Here is a 19,942-nt window from a genome sequence, read left to right on the forward strand (position 1 = left end):
AAGCTCCCAGGGCATCTCCTGAGCTGTGAGCAGTTCTGAAATGTCTCGAAGTGCTGCCAGAGAGAGTGGCAGAGAGGATATGAGGGGAGAGTTATGAGGATCAGGAATGCACGAGCCTATGGATCAAAGGAGGTGGATAGACAGAATCCTCCCTGGATGCCAGACATGGATGGAAGAAAAGCAAAAGAGGGCTTGACTTCCATGATCCCTGAATTTATACCAAGTGCCAAGTATGTTATGAGATGGAATACTCTATTTGGCTAGTTTTGCCATGTGTCTAGTCCACTCCTCCCTTCAGGAGGGTTGTAGATACAAGTCTTCTGCTCTTTTAGTGTACAAAAGAGCTGATTCAACATGCAGATTCAGGTGTTCTTGGTCTCTCAGCAGTAACTATAAACATTTGAGTGTTGTCAGTCCACTAGCTGGAAAACTTGCTGTTACTTTCAGCAAGTGTGCTGCTTGAAAGAAAGTTCACTGAAGAAAAAAAAAAAATCAGTAAAAAGAAAACTGGCTTCATCCTGGCTAAAACCAGGACAATTTCTTACACAAAAGGAGTGCCCTCAGGCAAATCCTTGTTGCTTCAGCAAAATTTCAACTAAATGCAAGAGAAGCTGGATGAAATCTGAGCAGACATGGAAGGACCGCAAGACACACGGTCACAGACTACCCTAGGACCAGTTAGGTTTCCTAATCACCTGAGAAATGTTTGTGCTGTCTGTCTCCAGGGTGGAGGTTCTAGGTCAGGGAAATGAGTACCACACACTTAAGAACTCCAGGAAGCCAGGAGCAGAATAGCATGTGCTCTGAAGTCTCTGTCACTAACCCTGTCACAACAACCATCCATCTGAGGAATGTAGTGAAGCATTTGAATATCCTGAGAAAGATGAAGAGAGGCTCCTGAACTTCCAGAAATGAATAGCAGGAGCTATTCAACTTAAATTTAACAAGATTTTAATGACGGGGCCAACAAACGACTAACCTTCTCCACAATATATTCTGGAGATGATCAACAGTTTAGTAAAAACCAGCCTCATCAATATTCAGTGAATGCTTAATATTATTTTTCTAGCAATTTCTAGCAATTTCTCTCACTTGGCATTGGATTGATACTAGGGAATAGAAACTTTTCTGCAGTTGCAGATCACTGTTCTGCCTCACCAGCAACTGGCTGCTTCTTTGACCAAAATGACAGAGGCATTTCCCCTCCTTATGCCTAAGGAAATGTGAGGATATAAAGCCATGATTCTCAAGCCAGCCTATTGAACTTTCAGATATGGCCTCCATCATATATTGTAACAGAAGATTTTATGCAATCATAATGAGAAACTAAATATAATTAGCATTATGCTTTTTTTTTATAGATCAAAGTCTGTTTTTAAACATTTCTTCCCCAGCAAGGAAGGTTTTTCAAAACTTTCTTGTTAGTATTATACAAGATAAAGGTAATTTGGGGTCTAGTAAAATCCAGAAGATTGTCTTTTCCCATGGAAACACTGTGTTGTCTGTCTCATAAGAAGTGCTGTCAATATAGTCATGCTATTGCTATGTTCTTGAAATACAGAAAAAGTTTTTAATGGGGAGAAGAAACAGTTGGAAATTAATACATCTGAGAGGTGTTAGCAGAGCTCTAGTAATGTGACAGTTTTCCTAAAAAAACTTCAATAGCTGAAGGTTATGAAATAAACAGTGCAGACAACTAGGTTTTTACCATGGCCTGACTTGCAATATGTACCTCTGAAAAAGCAGTATTTTTTTTCCTTTTCTTGATTCCTTTTAATCAACATACCTCATTCAACTTCATGGCTGGCAGTTTGGCTGCAAGAATCTAAAATTTAATTCAGATATGTTAAAAGTACCATGACCTCCTAACAAACCTCTTCACACACACAAACAATACCCTAAAGGAAATCAATAATTTTTAATTAATTTGCTCTCTGCTTGGGAATGGACTGGTATGCTGACCTAAACATGAGGGTACAGATAACTTCTGAATATTGACATAGGTACTTTGCTAGTGTGTTGGTTAAAGCAGAGATGTAAATATCATCATTTAAAATCAGCAAGCTGAAGCCCACAGTGTCCTGGTTTGAAAGGAGCAGGATATAAACTGCCTGTTGTTGTATGGACTGGGCTGCAGTGGTGGCAGTGACAGTGGGGGGAGCAGCTGTGCCCTGGGGAGGAGAGGCTGGGTCAGTGCACCCACATGGAGCAATCACAGGGCTCCTGCCCATGGGGCTCAGTGTAAAATGGCTCCTCAGACTGACCTGCTCTGGTCTCTTTGGCTGAGGTGCTGGGGGGGGTTAAGGTTAGTTTTGGTTTTTGGGTGTTTTGGGTGGGGTTTTTTTGGCATTGCTCCCTCTGCTGCTGCTCCTTCATCTTTCACAGAATCACACAATCACCAAGGCTGGAAAAGACCTGTAAGATCATCAAGTTCAACCTATGACCTAACACCACCACATTGGCTAGACCATGGCACTAAGTGTCACACCCTTTCCCTGAACTTATCCAGAGATAGTGCCTCCACCACTTCCCTGGGAAGTCCATTCCAATGTCTAATAACCCTGTCCCTGAGGAAGCGCTTCCTAACATCCAACCTAAACCTCCCCTGGAGCAGCTTCATGTCATGACCTCTTGTCTTGTTGCTAGTTGCCTGGAAAAAGAGCCCAGCCCCCGCCTGACTGCAACCTCCCTTCAGGTAGTTGAAGAGAGTCATAAAGTTTCCCCTGAGTCTCCTCTTCTCCAGGCTAAACAACCCCAGGTCTCTCAGCCTATCCCTCTCAGACTTTCCCTCTAGTCCCTTCACCAGCCTTGTTGCTCTCCTCTGGACATGCTCCAGCACCTCAGTATCTTTTTTCCTCACTGGAAAAAAAACATTGACAGGTCTCCTTTTCCTGCCTTCCCAAGCAGGACTGGCTTGACTGCTTGAAGGTTTTGTGGACTGTCACTAGGACCTTGGACTGGAGCACACCCACCTGCTGCTGTGTCCAGGGTGGGACTTTCCTGGTCAGGAAGTAATTGCCAGCTGAGAAGCATGGGTTCCATATTTATATGCTTGTATACATATTTGTAATTCACCATCATTTTTACTACTTCATTAAACCTATCCTAGGGTTTTTTCCAACCTTAAAGTCTCTCTTCTTTATTTCCCTTCTTTATTTCCCCTGGGAGAGTAAGGGGGGGAGAGTAGAGAGCATATGTCACCAAGTTTCCAAAGAAAATAAGGATTCCCTTTGCTATCACACACCGTCTACTCACATTTGTTTAAGCAAGTCATACACAGGCCTCAGACCTTCGAGTGCCAGAGGAAGGCTGGCCCATTAATACATGATCCCAGTGCCTGGGCAGTAGAGAATCCCCGAGAATTTCTTCAGTCCCTATCCTGCCACACACCAGGATGTGCACCTATCTGATGCACATTCCTAGGAGAAGACAGCAGCTTGGATAAGGCTTCTGCCAACAGAGCATTTCATCTGCCTTACAGGTTGCTAGGAAAGATAGCAATGAGGAACGGGCCGTGAGCCAGAGGACCTGTCTTGGCAGACTGTGTAAGCCCTGCGAATCACAAGTCAAACCACCCTGATTCAAACAATGAAACAATAAATAGCATTTATTGTTATTCTCTGTCTCCAGTATTTCTATCAAATTATAAACTGTGAAACCACCTCATTGCTTATTTACCAGGTGCTGGTTCCTGTATTTATCATTTGGACAAGCTACATATAGACAACAACTGGAACTCCATTAGCATTCAAAGAAAGAATGAAAAAACTACCTGAGATGTACTGAGAACCTTTTTTAAATGGAAGAAAATAGCCCCACATTTAAAACAACCTGACTTTTTAAAGGGGATCAATATCTTCTAGTGAATTGAACAGCAGTAGTTCTTTCTGGTTACCATCCTGCTAAGCTGTCAAAAGTATCAGTAGTTCTCTTCCCTCCTATTTTTGAGAGGTCTGAGGAGGAATATCAGCCTCTCTGCTTTTTCAACTCCCAGCTGGTTTCCCAGGTTTGAATTAGTCACTGAATGGATCTAAGGAAATGCAGTAAAATGAAAAAATCATCCTCTGTGTCCTGCAAGAGGCTAGTGCTGTCAAAAGCCAGTTTAGCACTTCAGCACACTCTAGTTCCAGGTTCTTAGCTGTACAAGCCATGTGTATAATGTTTGGGTTGTTTTTGACAGCAAGTTGAGATTTCTGCAGGGTTTTATTTCCTGTAGATAGTATCAGTTGAGACACTGTCATTGCTTGCCATATTTTCACAGTTCATTGTACATAGCCTTGCTTCTAACAGAGGCAAAGCTAAACTTTCAAAAATGTGAATTTTCTTTTACACTGGTTGCTTTTTTTTGTTGTTGTTGTTGTTTTTTTTTTAATCTGCCCTTCAAACTGTTGACACTTGTTTTAACAAAAAGACTAGCCTCTAAATTGGAACTGCAGGGGACTGTAAGGCTGAGGCACACAAACAAGCTGCAGGCACACGGTTTGCATCTGAAAGCAAGACTGACTGAATCTGTGTGTTACTCTCCCTCGGCTAATTAATACCTTCACAAGCAGGACTAACTAACTTGTGTGCCAGCCCATGACAAAGTATGTATGCAATGCTGGAAAGCTGCTAGACAATCTGCATGATTTCTTACTGTATTTTGCAGATTTAGTGACTTTGGTCCCTGCTTGCTGCAGCTATGCAGTAAATATGCCTTCAGTCTGCTGCCAAGCATCTGTATAGACTTAAACATCTGTAGAGCAAGAGCTTAAATGGGTTGTGGAATATAATGAACAGCAGGCTACGTAATTATCCTTTATTTACTTGCAACAAATCAGTTACTCCCAAGAACTGTTTCCTACACTGAAAAAGTGCTGCATCAATTAAATTGGAAACTGCACTTGTATTAATTCTATCAATGAGCAGTATGATTTCAAAGTGGACAGGGTGAATATAAGGACACAGAAAATGGATTTTTTCTTTTGAAGAGTTGGCAGTAGTACACAAAGTCTTTGCAGTAATTCCAGAGGGTTATTGATTTTGGAGCAAAAAAGAACCCTTGCATTAATCTGCCTTGACCTCTCACACAACAGAGGGGTTTGCACAGCAAATTCTCCAATAAAAACAGTGTTTTTTTTACTGTGGTTTTAAAAGACCTTAAAAAAGCACCCTAAAGTAATGAAGGAACTGCAATCTGCAAGTTCAACTCTTTATGTAAAAAAAAAATGAATAGAGTGAATTTGATTCTTCTGGCCCAGATTGAGTTGAGTCCCACGTTTAGAATCTGCCATGTTTTCACACAACTTCTGACCTTTATTCCATCAGTCAGAAAAATCCTTCCCAGCATTACTGGAGTGAAGAGAAATGCCGCTTTTAAGACTCATTTGTTCTTAGCAGGGGAGTGCCAGATGAAGTATGCAGAATTTAACATTCACACCAAAGATCTGGAGTGACATAACTGTGATCTAGATTAATCCAACAATCCACTTTTCTGTTTGAAAAAGAGAACAAAGGAGAGCTAGAAAATGAGACTAATGCACTGTAACACTGGCACTCACCTGAGTGCACAGAGAACATGAAGCAATAGCCCTAATGTATAAAAAGTCTTGCATGCAAGTCTGCTCAGCAGAGCTTTGCAGAGGGCTGTGGGGTGCAGTGCAAGAACATTGAGGCTTTCTTGGTCCATTTACCTGGAGAGAACTCAACAAAATGAGTCACCTGATCAGGAGGGTACAAAGATTTCAATGACTTTTTCTGGTATGGAAGATAAAATACAGGAACCCTTACAACTTTGCAGTTTTTTTCAGACCAGGCCTTCCCACTCCATCCCTACCCTTGCCATCCAAGAGAGGAAGAGGAGCCAGAGATACTTTCTGTCAAGGTGCATCTGCCGTGTTTCACTCAGCTGTTTTTTTGTGTTTTGTTTTGTTTTGTTTTGTTTTTTTCAACTGTGGAACTGTAAAGCTTTATGAAGCAAAATAAACCAATGAAGCCTTTTTCACAGGATCTTTCACCCATCTGCTCACCACAGAAATGATCTTGTTTCTCCATGAAATCTTTAAGTTTGGAATCACTGAGCTTGGTGGGAGAGAACTATCTAGGGGGTAGGATCTTGCTGCAACTTCACCTGCCCTAAGGACTCCAGGGTGGTGCTAATACTGCCCTGCCTGGGATTTACCTGAGCTTTCCTATTGCTGAAGAAAACCAAAAGGGTCAACTTTAGTCAAAAGTGTTTTTTCTTTATTCCTCTGACATGAAAACCCAATGATGTACAAACAGCTGGAAATGTAACAATAGAATAAACAATCTTTTAGTGAAGCTCTGAAGGAGTTTTTAGTTCTAATAGTGAAAAATGTACTTTCTCATTTATAGAAGTTTGTGTTTTGCATATTGTAGCTCTGTAAAACACCTAACAGTTCAGGGGCACTTAAAAATCATTAAAAGAAATATTAGAAGAAATAGCTTTGCATTTAAGACCTCCCTTTCAAATAAAATGTCTGTGTCAATTGGACTCGTGTCAAGGCAAACAACTTTCAGAGGATGTACATGTACCTCAAGACAGTATTTACAGCACTGGAAACTACAAGATGATATTTCAGTGTCCTGCAATGTTTGATACCTTTGATCCTTTGATCTGCTTTGTATCTACTGCAGAAGAAATAGCAAATTAGTGAAAACATGAGACCTTAGGTGCATCTGCAAACTCTGAGTTCAAGCGTCTGTTACACATAAAATGCATCTTTTTTAATTCCACTTGGCATCTGAACATGAAAAAAGGATATCTTTGCATTCTGAGCAGCTTATGAAGCCAGTTGTAGTTATCTATTTTGCATGCACATAGTAGGTTCTTTAAGCACTAAATGAGACATGCTATTCAACAGGGATAACCAGTAAAGTATATATACTTCTGAGCAAACCAAATAAATAATGTGTCTTGCTACCATGTTTCATAATACATTGCATGTGTCTTAAAAATAATGTCACTAAATCATAATTTAATTTCTGCATTCTAAGCAGGACTACTAAAATGTCTAAATGTTACCTGACATATACTGTATTTTTAATTCATGTTCTTGATGCTTAGATTATATGGCTGTTACATTCTCCAGCTTCCAAATGCAGTCCTGTTCAAGCTACAGAGACTTAATTTTTTAGGGCTGGTTCAGTTGCTCCTGGCAGTTGAGATGGCAGTTGCTACACAAGCAGGTCTTAAACCAGTAAAATGCATGGTCACATCACTGCAACACAGTGGTGACAGATGTCAGAAGTATAGGTTGTATTTTTAAATACAGTCTAAGTGAGAGGGAATGGTTATTAATGCTACTGAACAACTACTGCATCAGCCTTCTTTACAGATGACAGAAATGTTCCGTCATTAGCAATGAGATCAGAAAAATACAACTCAGTTTTTAAATTCCAATATTCTTCCTTTTTCTGGCCTTGTCAGAAGGTAGGGTAAGAAAGACCTACTGCAATTCAGGTGGTACTATGATTTTTAAGATCTCAGCAACTGAAAGCAAACAAGCAAAACAGGCCTTCTTTATATTATTTTTAGGTGCCATTTTAGTCAGAATATCAGAAATTTATGTGACAATGGTTCTGTGACATCTGGCACCAATCCTATGAGACCTATTCTGCTGTTTTAGGTTCCCCAAGTACAGCTTGATTCCCTGTCAACATTTCTGCCCAATACCAGTGGCAGCAGACTGTGGCAGAAGTCTAATGCTTTCATTCTTAAAAAAAAAATGTAAAAACCAAAAATATTTTATTGTGATAGGTGGATCAGAGAAACTGTGGATGCCCCTTCCCTGGAAGTGTTCAAGGCCACTTTGGATGGGGCTTTGAGCAACCTGACCTAGTGGGGCACGTCCCATGCAGGGGGGTTGGAACTAGATGATCTTTAAGGTGCCTTCCAACCCAAACCGTTCTACCATTCTGTGATCTTTCTGACATGGTGAAGGAAGAGTACAGATGAATGAACATGTTACAAATATATTTTCTGGTATACAGACTTTTTGGTAAGTAAGACACTTTGCTGCCTAAGACGAAGATAATTTCTGGTAATTAACTCTTCAAACCATGCTCCTGTTGTTACTGTTACACTGCAATAACATGAGGAAACAGTAAATCCAACAAAAATGCAGTAGGTTCAGTTTAGCAGATATATACCCATCTTGCAGGATAGGAGCATTTAGTACAGTAGAAAATAGGATGCATTTTCATCTTCCCTCTTTTATACGCCTAATTTTTCTTCCTTTAAATTATGCAGATATGTATACAGACAGACCCACACCCAAACACAAGTAAGCCTTATTTACTGTACGAACAAGAAGTTACATGAAATGTAACAGTCGCAGCCACACTGCCTATCTACCTTCTTATCCAAAGGAATTTGTTATGCCAGTTCCATGCATAGGCTGGTCCAAGGTGACCAGAGGTTACCAGCAGCAGAGACTGTGCAAACATATAGAAGAGCTACAGACCAGGTCCATTTCTTGTCAGTGTACTGGGGGACCTTCTATGTTTAAATATAGAGCCATATTTTATGTTTTATTGACAAGTTCCAGGTTTTTAACAGTTACTGTTTTATCAAATCCTGCAGCCCAGAGAGCTCCTGATGATGTCAATGAGAGTTTTGTATAGAAAGGAATTTCGGGACTTAGCTCGAAATAGAAAAGATCATTGATATGAGTATGAAAACAGAGGCATCGGTCTGTGTGGGTGATAGTGTCCAAAAATAGTCTGACACAGGTCCAGTTGGCAGAGACCCACATGAGGATACGAAAATATGGGCATTTATCTCCTGGGACTTACAAGCCTGCCACTCGAACCAACAGACTGCATAACATCCTAATGCACTTGGCCAGTGCAGCAGCCAGCAAGATTACCATTCATAGATTTTGAAATGAAACACCCTTCACCCTGTTTATGCTTCATGCATGATTAAGTGCAAAGAAAGCAAGCCCTATCAGCACGACAATCTGTCAAGGAGAGGAACCTTTTGCACAATGATAAAACAAACATCTAAACACATTTTCAGTGTAGAACCTCTTGTGTTTTTTATAGAGTATTACATGAACACTGTGTTAAAAGGACATTTAGGCTGAAAAGTCAAGCTTCTCAAAGTCAGGAAATAATGGAATTCAGACTGCCTGCAAAATCAACATTTTGTTATTTTGGTAATGTTGACTGTGACCCAATAATTAGGTAACTACATGCTATATCTTTTCATAGGACCCACTTCTTCCTTGGAGCAGAGCATTGACAGTGCTCAGTGAATAAGAAGCTATTCAGTATTTTGGTTTACCCTCATTATTCAGTGAGTTTTATTTATTAGCTACATGTCAGCTGTAAGACAAGGAGTGGTTGCTCTCAGCCTCTCCAGGAAATCTGTTCCACTTCCTGATTATCTTCTTTGTAAAAAAGGTTTTCCTTACATCCAGTCAGAACCTCTCTTGGTGGTACTTATCTTAACTGGCTCTTGCCCTCCTGTTGTGTTGTGAAGAGTCTGGCACTGGGTCTTTTGTCACCTCCCCACAGGTGCTAGGACACTGCTGTTAGATGCTCCCAAAGCTGCCCTCTTTGCAGGCTGAGCCAGTCCTGGTCCCTCAGCTTCTCTTCACAGGGTGAGCACTTAAGTCCCAACTGCTCTGTTGACTCCCTGCTGAACTCCCTCCACTTTATCAACATATTTCATGTACTGGAGGGGACACAAAAGGACACAATACTCTAAATGTAGTGCAATGAATGTTGAGTAGAGATAGCTAATCACTCCCCTGAATCTACTGCATATGGTCTGATTAATACAACCCAGGAAAATTTTGGGCTCCTTTGCCCAGTCAGTGCACACTTCTGGCTCATGATCAGCCTGCTGTCCCCTAGGATTCTGAGGTCTTTTCCTGTAAAGAGGCTCCCCAGGCAGCTGGTCCCTAGCCTGTTCATTTGCACAGAGTTCTTTCTTCACAAGTGCAGAGCTTTGTATTTGTTCTTGCGGAATTTTGTAAGATTCCTGGAAATCTATTTAGGTCCCCTCGAGTGTATCAACCTCGTGATCTTGAAACTTGACAAAAGTGCACCCTGTCATCTTGTCTAGAACACTGATAAAGATAACAGGGTGACCCCTGGAATAGATGTCTACTGTGCTGTAACAGGTACAGATATAATAGGAAATCTGTTAGAGCCTACCTTGTGTGACCCATCATCCAATCAGTTTTTTAGCTATCTAGCTGTGAACCCACCTAGACCATAATGTTCTGGCAACACTGCCATCACTGTCTTCACAGCAAATGGATGCTGGGCAAAAGCATTTGCCCAGCACTGCTGGATGAGTGTCCCTCTCCACTGCATCCCTTCTTGCAAGATTACAAGTCTGCCAGAAGCCTTCTTCCTATAGTTCACTTATCTCATGAATGTTGGTACTGCCACACGCTCATGCCACATGGCCTCTCTCACAGCAAATAAACAATTTTCCTTGTTTTACTATTGTGCATCATGTGTTCCTATGACTTATTTACTTCCTGCTATTCAGTTCTTCGGATTAGATATGTGGGTATTGCAGCACAGACTTTTCTATTGAGCTTATTCTGTCACATGATAGTAGCAATGCTTTAATCTCTGGGGAAGTAAGCCTGTAGGAAAAGTAAGGCAATGGATGTGCTATTGTCACTGCTGATTTCAAGTTATGTTTAAAATGCAAAGTCTGATTATTCATGGGATTTAGCTTGGTATAGCACGTTACACATTCAGCTAATTACTATTAAAAGTTTTTAGTTGGGGCCAGGAATAACATCAGAGGCTAAATTTGTGCAACCAGGAAGTATTGAAAATTATTCATACACGTAGACATCTGACTTTGGAGCTGTCAGTCACCACCACTCTCCACAGACTGCACAGAGAATTTGGGCTCTGGATTTTGTACAGTTGTGGAAAATTTGGTGTAATTTGCTTCTTACCACCCCAGAGCTTCTGACAGATTCCATCTCTCCAAGAGAGTACTTTGGAAACCTCAGTAGAAATCCTTTCAATAGGCTCAAGCATTTGTTTGTTTATGAAACACGAGTTAAACTGCTCTACATTTCTTTACCTCTTACTATGAAGATGCTGTGTGCATGTGTAGATGTAAAACCTTTTAGGCTCCTTTACTTGCTGAAGGTCAGTTAAATGCTTCTTCAGGATGGCTTTCAACATATTAGCTCATCTGAGTTAACTAGATGACAGTAGACTCAGAGTTTCTCAAATCCTAAATTACCCAACAACAACAAAAACAGGTACACATCTGAGATCAATGGGAAGGGTATCACTTATATGGAAAGCCAGAGGAAGGAGTTACGGGTGGGAAAGAGAAACATAAGGAAATATAAATAGATTCAGAGTTTTCAGATAAAAGTGAAATGAAAAAGCAGCATAAGAGAAATTAGTGATATTCTGCAAGGGAATTATACTCTGTATGGGAAACAAAGATCTGAAATGAGCCAGGCACCAGCAGGACTTCCTATATGCCTGAAGGTAGATTCAAGATTAAGTACTTGCAATGAAGGTACCTGGGAAAAACTTCAGACAGATTCTTATTTCACCCAAGCCACTTCCACCAGTAATAAATATCGATCTCAATAGCAGCATAGATCTGTACTCCTCTTAGAAACATTTTCATTGGCCAGGGTATCCTGTGTCCATCACAGAAGAAAAATGTACATTTTTGAAGCAGCTAGGAATTTATTGAGAATGCCAGACAAGGATAAGCATGTTAGGGCAAAATTGAATTAGGACTGTGAAAGTGTAAACTGCTTCTGGCTACAGGGCAAACAGTGTTGCAGCAAATTTTCATGCTTAAAGAATTATTTTAAGAGTGGTTTGTGACGGATATATTCTTGAGAAAAAAAAAAAAAAAAAAGAAGAAGCAGAGCCAATCTACAGCTCTCTAAGAGCTGTTACTATGGTTAGCTTAACATATTTCCAGTCTTTTCTAAAATGAATGGCTATAAAGTTACAGGACATCGATTAAATTAGTAACCCTTCTGTACTAGGCACTCCAGCTATCAGTGAAGCAGGAGGAAAAACAAATTACACATTACTAACAGCAGTCTAAATTAATTGAACTCTAGTGACAAGTGGCATATAGCAAAATGTTTATGAACTGAAGACAGGCCAAAAATCCTCTGCTGTAACAGATTGCTGCATACTGACCATGTCAGCACTGCTTACAGACAGAAACGTCAGGGGCATCAACCTATAAAGAATACTGCATTTAGAAATGATGGAGTGTGCACCCATGATTTAGTTCTGTGCCCTGGATGCAGCACTAGAATGGCTGGGGTAGTTTGGGTTTTCAGGCTTACGGTATTCTCAGTCACATCTCCCACAATACATTGCCATGTTTATCAATGGTTCCATCCTGAGCAAAAAGCTTTCAAGACTCATGTCACATTGCTTTTGAAAGACCAGGAACACACCACTGAGGAATAAAATCAGCTGGGAGAACTGTGATGACACATTTCTTGCTCTGAAATTTGACAAAATAAAAATGCTTGGTGGAAATGATTCAATTTTGACCATGTTTGCACAGCTAGGTATTTTTTGGCTTCTGGATAGTTTGGAATTCACTGAAATAAAGAGGTTTCTTAAAATCTTGATTATTACATGAAATTACAAATAAGAAAGGTCATGTTGTTTCCTGTTGTGATTGGTGAGAGCCACTATAAAGGAGGAGTCCTTCCTCACCCCTTCACACTACACAGGTCGTGTCAGCTAAACCGTCACTACTACATTTGGTATGTATTACCAGAAAGTTAGTTTTCCACATTTAAATTTTATTTCTCTTACCAGCCTGAATCCTTCACAGAGATATATGTGAGAGCACCCTGGAGTCTTTTGAATAAGAAGAGAGAGAGAAATATCCCAGAGCAGCTAAAAATAAGGAAAATTAAATTAAGGTGGTTGGGAGAAAGCAAAAAACTGCTTGCTATTTCTTTCTCTTTTACTCTGGAGATGGTGTGTGTATGTGCCTGTGTGTATAGATGTAAAACCTCTTAGGGCTCTTTACTTGATGAAGGTAAAGAAAAGCTGACTTTCTTCTCTGGCAGTCATACCAAAAGGCTGACAGCACAGTCTATTATTCATCTGCACTCTGTGAGACATTGCCTGTTCTGCTAGTCAAAGAAAATCATTGTGACCAAGAGGAGAAGTGAAAAATAGTCCAAAACAGAATTACAGGCCTCTCTGTACCATGTTTGTTATCAAATATGCAAGCAGCCATGTGCCAGGACAAACAAGGTGCTGACCCCTAGGATAGCAGACAATTAGAGCTGGTTGTTTTGGCCCATACATACTTGTGGTCTTAATTTATTCTTTCCAGAGTCCCAAGCTTTGTACATCAAAAGTTTCTAAGTACAATATAAACATTTGCCTTCCTAAATATGTTGTATTGCTAAAACCACAAGATTAAAACCAGATTTAGACTAATTTACTATCCCTTTAAATATTTCATTGGTAGGACTCAAAGCATTATTAAAAGCAAAATGCCACTGAAATCCTCATTATTCATAAAGGTGGAAAATGAAGTCTCCTAGCCCTGTTCAAAGCCAGTCCACAGCCAAGCCAGGAGCAGAGTCCAGTGTCCTGATGAGCAGAAATCCTCCCAGAGCTTACAGCACCCTGACTTTATTCTGATTGCATCAAAATGTGTATTGTTAAGACATGGAGCCAGATATAACTTTAAACGGAAGAGTACTTCCCTCTGTGCTAGGGCAGGCATGTTGTAGTCCTGAAAATTTTTATTTCTTCCATTTCTCTTAAGCAAACCTCTGTTTTTTCCAGTTTCTTTTATGTATAATGGGTCTAAAAATAGCTTTTTAACTCTTGGACCTTCCCAGCCTGTGAAACACTGAGATGTTTTGTAGACAAAAGCGTTGCTTAGAAACAAAAATAAAAACCAGAGGTCCCTAATTTTGCCTCCCAAGGGGACTTGGAAGTCAAAGCAGTGCCTCAAGACCATGTTTATCCTGAAGTGTGCCAGCAAAGTTATCTCACAGGCAGTAAACAGAGCAGGGCTGGGACATGGTGTGCTTTGGAAGCCAGGTGGCCTAGGAGCGAATGCTGTCTCCAGAGCTGCCATTGCCACACAGCCCATCACTCCCAGCCTTCCAACCAGCCCCCTCCAGGTGCCTGGAGTTCTGGAGTCACCTCTGAACCTCCCACACCTCCTAGGTCTTCAGCAAGCTGAGCATGAAATAGTTATTACTGGAGTGGGACTTTGGTTTAAGTACTTGATTTTAATGACAATATGTGGGTTAGTTGATCAGCCTTTAATTTTCTGGCTTCTTAGTTTTTCCTAATTATCTCTATTACATAGAAGGTCTGCAAGGCATGTTCCTTGGTGAGTATGCCTACTTTTTATTGCTTTTTGCAAATGTACAACATATGTGCAAATTTTCAATGCTGTTCCATCTCTCTGCATCCCCTTTGGTGCAGCATATTCTATTTTTGAACTCTTTGAGACAAGAGTTACCCTCTCTGCCAGTGAGAAATGCTGGTTGTATATGCTGCAGCAGGGATTTAAGTGTTGACAGAAAGTTCAAGAAACAAACACTGTTTTCTAGACCTGGCAGCTTTTCCTCTGAAAACTCATTTATGGGCTTGTGGAGACAATCAGGGGCAACCCCAGACCCAAATGTTCCCATTCCTTTTTTAAGTCTGAAAAATGCAGCTAGTGAAGAGAATATTTTTCTGGCACAAATGTTTACTGCAAAACCATGAAACGGCAGCAGGGGTCAGATGTCACATTCAGGAGTCATTCTGCTCTGGTACTTTGCAAGTGAGCAAGGCTTCCTATACCAGGGCATGTGTCTGCCCTAGATCCTGTTGTTATGAGTGGAAGGTGGAAGACTTGTTCTATCCTTTCTGTATTATCTCATTCTGGTGGGCTACGAGATGCAGGAGACTATCCTAGTCTCTACGTAATGTTAGGCTGAGGTGTAAGGAGACAGAGGAGCTGTGTGCCTGACTGAGCAGAGATGGCACAGCTTCCAGGAAAGGCAGACACTGGTGGGCAAGTGATGTATATGCACATGTCTATGTAGGCATAGGGTCATGATTACAGGCTATAAGAGAAGATTTCTGATTTCACTGTCGGATCAGTTGCTTCAGCTGAACAAGATCAAGTTCCTACAAAACAATTCTACCAGGGGTCTGAGCTGGAAGGAAGGCAGGGCATGCAGACACTAGGTGCATATTCATCTTTAAATAGCAAAGCTGCATCAGCAGAAGTCTGAAATCTTCCAAAGCCACAGGGGCAGAGTCACAGTGCAGGGTGCATTCAGTCCCTGTCAGGTCTGTCCCAGGGGATGTGCAGTATGTGCTGGCCACATGCTGTCCCCATGTCAGGAAGAATCCCAGCTGTGCAACATTTCCTTGCCCTGATTTCCCTCTGGAAGAACTTAGCAGCTGGGAAGGAGCTGTGGTACAGCTCCCCTGTCATGCACTGCTGGGAGGTTGAGGGGCACAGGGTGAGCTGCATAAAGTACCTGCTCTGCTATCTAGATGCAAGGGCAAGGTTTTCATTTTTGATGGCAGAAAATCTATGCACACCAAACTTCCTCCTACAGCCTGGAATATATGACCACACTGACCCCATTGAGCTGTGTAAGATTGCTTAACAGAGAGGAAATGGAAAGAGTTCACGACTATTTTTAAATTTCATTGTAAGAAAGGCAGCTTCACCTTGAAAAAGAAATTCATAAGACCCTAGTTACAATAGTCTATGATAGAAGGATTAAGACATACACGAGTTGTCAGGAATTAAAGACCTCTGTACTCCTCTTGTAGTTTCCAATAGTCCATTTAATAAGAAAGAGTAAGAATGAAAGAGCAAAGCCACTCTGGCCTTTTATGCAATTTTTTAATTAAATAGCAGGACAATTTTTTTTTAGTATTAGATGTGGATGCTCAACATAGTATCAACCCAGAAATATATCTCAAACAAGTGTATTTTCCTTTTATATCTCTGAATTCCCCCCCAAAGTCCTGTGCTTCACTTCTCATACTTCCATTCTGGTGACATTCATAGCCTTTCCTTGCTCTCCATTTACATACTACTTTGTTTCCCTGCAATACTGACTCCAACCTGCTCTTCAAACCTATGTCCAAAAATTCTTACCAAACTACTGTGGTTATACCCCACAAAACCTCCACTTGAGATACTCTCCTGGACCTAACAGTCAGAAAAGTCAAGTAGATCCCTAAAAAGTAGCATCTGTATGGCCAGGCCCATTGCAAAGATCCTTCAATGACCACCATGTATGCAAAAGCATGATTTGCCTTGGCGGAGCCATGTTGGTTGTCACCAACCACCTCCATGTTTTCCATGCCTTAGTAGAGCCTTCAGGAGGACCTGCTCCATGATCTTGCCAGGCACAGAGGTGAGACTGACTGGCCTGTAGTTTGCTGGGTCTTCTTTCTTTCCCTTTTTTAAAATGGGGGCAAATCACCTCACTGTAGGAGAAGAGCGGTTCAAGACCATCTAAAGAATGTGAAAGTGCACAAGCCCATGGGACCTAAGAAGATCCACCCGTGACTCCTAAGAGAGTGGCCAGATGAAGTTTCAATACTAGTTTCCACCGTATTTGATAAGTCATGGCCGTTTGGTAAAGTTCACACCGACTGGAAAAGTGGAAACATAATGCCCATTTTGGGCAGAGAGTGGATTGAAAACAGCCTTGAGGAGAAGGACCTGGGGGTGTTGGTGAATGAAAAATTCAATGTGAGTTGGCAATGTGTGCTTGCAGCCAGAAACCAACCATGTCCTGGGTCTCATCAAAAGAAGCATGGCCAGCAGGTCAAGAGAGGTGATTCTGCCCTTTCACTCCACTCCTGTGAGACCCCACCTGGAGCAGTGTTTCCAGTTCTGGACTCCTCAACACAGGAAGGACATAGAGCTCTTGGAGCGAGTCCAGAAGAAGGTTAGATGTTCCGAGGGCTGGAGCACCTCTCCTATGAAGATGGGCTGAGAGAGTTGGGGCTGTTTAGCCTGGAGAAGAGAAGGCTCCAGGGAGAACTTATAGTGGCCTTCTAGTACCTGAAGGGGCTACAGGAAAGCTGGGGAGGGGCTTTTTAACAGGGTGTAGTGATAGGACGAGGGGTAGTGGTTTTAAGCTGGAAGAGGGTAGACTTAGGTTAGACATTAGGAAGAAATTCTTTAGTGTAGGGGTGTTGAGACACTGGCACAGGTTGCCCAGGGAGGTTGTGGATGCTCTCTCCCTGGAAGTGTTTAAAGCCAGGTTGGATGGGGTTTTGAGCAACCTGGTCTAGTGAGAGGTGTTCCTGCCCGTGGCAGGGGGGTTGGAACTAGATGATCTTTAAGGTCCCTTCCAATCCTAGCCATTCTATGATTCTATAACCCAGGTAGCTCTCCAAAACAAGACCCTAGGGAAGGCCTGGTAGTGTATTATTCTGGAGAATCTAAAGGGGAAGACTACAAATGTTACTTGTGTTTAGTTCTTTGACTTAAAAGGATGGATAACTAATTGTCTTCTCCAGGCAGATATTGTCAATTTTCTGCAAAACAAGTACAATAGCAAAATAGTGCTTTAAATATACTTACATTTGGAGAGAGAAGCAAAGACAAGCAATTGCATCGTAACACCATCCCACTACCAGTTGCCTCTCTCACTGTTGTTTTAGAGTTTGTTACCAATTGCTTAATGCTGTGCTCTGCTAACCATCATCATCACTCTGTTCTTCTGACCTTCATCCTTTGTTACCTGTGGTTCATCTGAAGAAGACAATTACCTCTATGGAAATGCAATTATGCAGCTAGAGACTAAAAATGTTCATACGGAAAGATCTACACTGTGTGTTCAGTCTTACAGATGTAGCATCTGAGATCTTTCAAAGCAGTGGTCTGGTCTGAAAAGCCAGCTGCTGAGAAGCCAGCATTTCCTCCAGCTGATGACCCTGCTCCTTCTTTCCAGTCCTCCATGTCATATATCCTCTTCCAGTGTGCATTTTCATGTCTTTCTATGCATCTCCTCTGCTATTACATTAATTTTATGGGCAATACTTCTTCACTAGCCTTTGCTGTTTTCAGGCACACATTCTTTTCAGGAACACGTTGAAAGAAAACAGAATAGTTGTGGCAGTAAGATGGGCCAGACCTGAAGCAATGACACTGAACACCCAGACTTCTGGAAGAGTTCCAGGACTTAGTTTAGCCTGAGACTGACTGCTTAAATCTCTGTATTGGAGCTGTCAAAACATATGGATATGAAAGCTTAAGGAAAATATATATGGGTATCATGCATCTTTTGCACTAAAATGGTGTTTGGGTCTTAAGGAGAAACCAAGTTAACTTTCAAACCTAGTTTTCAGGGATTGCTAAGAAAGGAAAATCCTGGAGTTCCACAGATAATACACATTCAACTACTGCTTCTCTGAAGCTGTGTCTGTAAAACCATACTTATATTTGATACTTGTGCTGTCTTTAGCAAGCCCTTTCAAGCACTGCATAAACTTCTGTCCCTCCATAGTCTTAAAGTAAATCCGGGTATCAGGCTGCACTATTTTTAGGATAAAAGATGATCTTGCAGACAGCTCAGTCTGCCATGTACTCTATGACAACATGGAAATTCAGTTCTACAGCTTCTACCTTGTGCAAATACTGGTTCCAATCCATTTAGTCTCAAATTCTTTTTGAAATTTATTTTATTTTTGTTAGAAGCATAAAAAAACTTTACCAATTAAAAGTGGTATTTGCTATCCCACAAGTCAAAATTTTGGGTCATGCATCGTTCCTCTGTAGAAAAAACTTTACCATACAGCTCCTGAATCAACAAAGGTAACTGGATGTTAGATCAATGGCTAGATAGATAGATAGATAGATAGATAGATAGATAGATAGATAAAATGAAAACAAGTTATATTCTGATAAATAAGGAGATATGAATGCTGAGACTACTAACATGGTTAGATCCAATACCATTCTTCAATGCACAGGCAAGTGAATGATCCAAGGGCAGTGGTCTCCATCCAGACTTTTCCATAAGGTGTGTTCCTCCACTTTAACTATGCTTTATAGGTTTGCTTCTAGTTTGTTCCTGTCTTTTCTATTTTATCTAAAAATTCTTCTCTAGCTTTTAGCATAGCTCTCCCACACATTCATGACCTTTTCAATAATTAAAATGCTAACAGTTCTTTCAAGCTATTATGCAGCTCATTCTTCAAAGTAGCAGACGAAGGACCAAAATTAAGAGAAAGGCCTGTCTGTGCTACTTGATTTTGACTTGCTTTGTTTTCCTGACAGGCTCTGTTTGAGGAGAACTGAGGAGTGTCCTTTGTTACTGGTTCAATGCTCAGAATTTCTCAGTGTTATGTCATTATTCATCGTTTCAGTTTTGATCATTTAAGCGATCTTTTCCTGTTGTTTTCCTTCTGGATATATTATCTGACATGCAACAAACAGAGTTTTCACAAAGCTCTTTTGTGCCTGTGGGTGCACACATAGCTGATGCCAGTTTAAATGGCAGTTTCACAGCCTTTGGAGGTATGCTGCATCATCCAACAAAAACCCAATTGCTGTGCTAGAAAGCTCAAGATACTCTTAAAATCATATACTCAAAGCAGTGACATAACCTGGGAGGAGAGGTAGAATCCAGGCAAAATACAATGGCAAATCAGATTCCCTGGGTGTGAGGGACCAGCCCTCAGGACGAAACCCCACGGTAACCCCAAAACAAAGTCTAGTTTGCATCCCAAAAGGCCTGCCTAAGAGGAGGGAGACAATGCTAATGGCCTGCATATGGCCTGCTGCTGCATATACAGTGATTGAGATAAGGATGGAGGGGTGGAGAGGGCAGAGGTCTTCTCCAGCTGCTCAGGCTTATGACTCACACACTTGCTCATCCTTGCAAAACAAGGAAAGTAGACCTATAAAACAGGGGGCTTGCAGTGGTGGGCTTTGGGAGACTCACTG

Source organism: Apus apus, chromosome 2 (assembly GCF_020740795.1).
Source record: "Apus apus isolate bApuApu2 chromosome 2, bApuApu2.pri.cur, whole genome shotgun sequence".
Lineage (NCBI taxonomy): Eukaryota > Metazoa > Chordata > Aves > Apodiformes > Apodidae > Apus > Apus apus.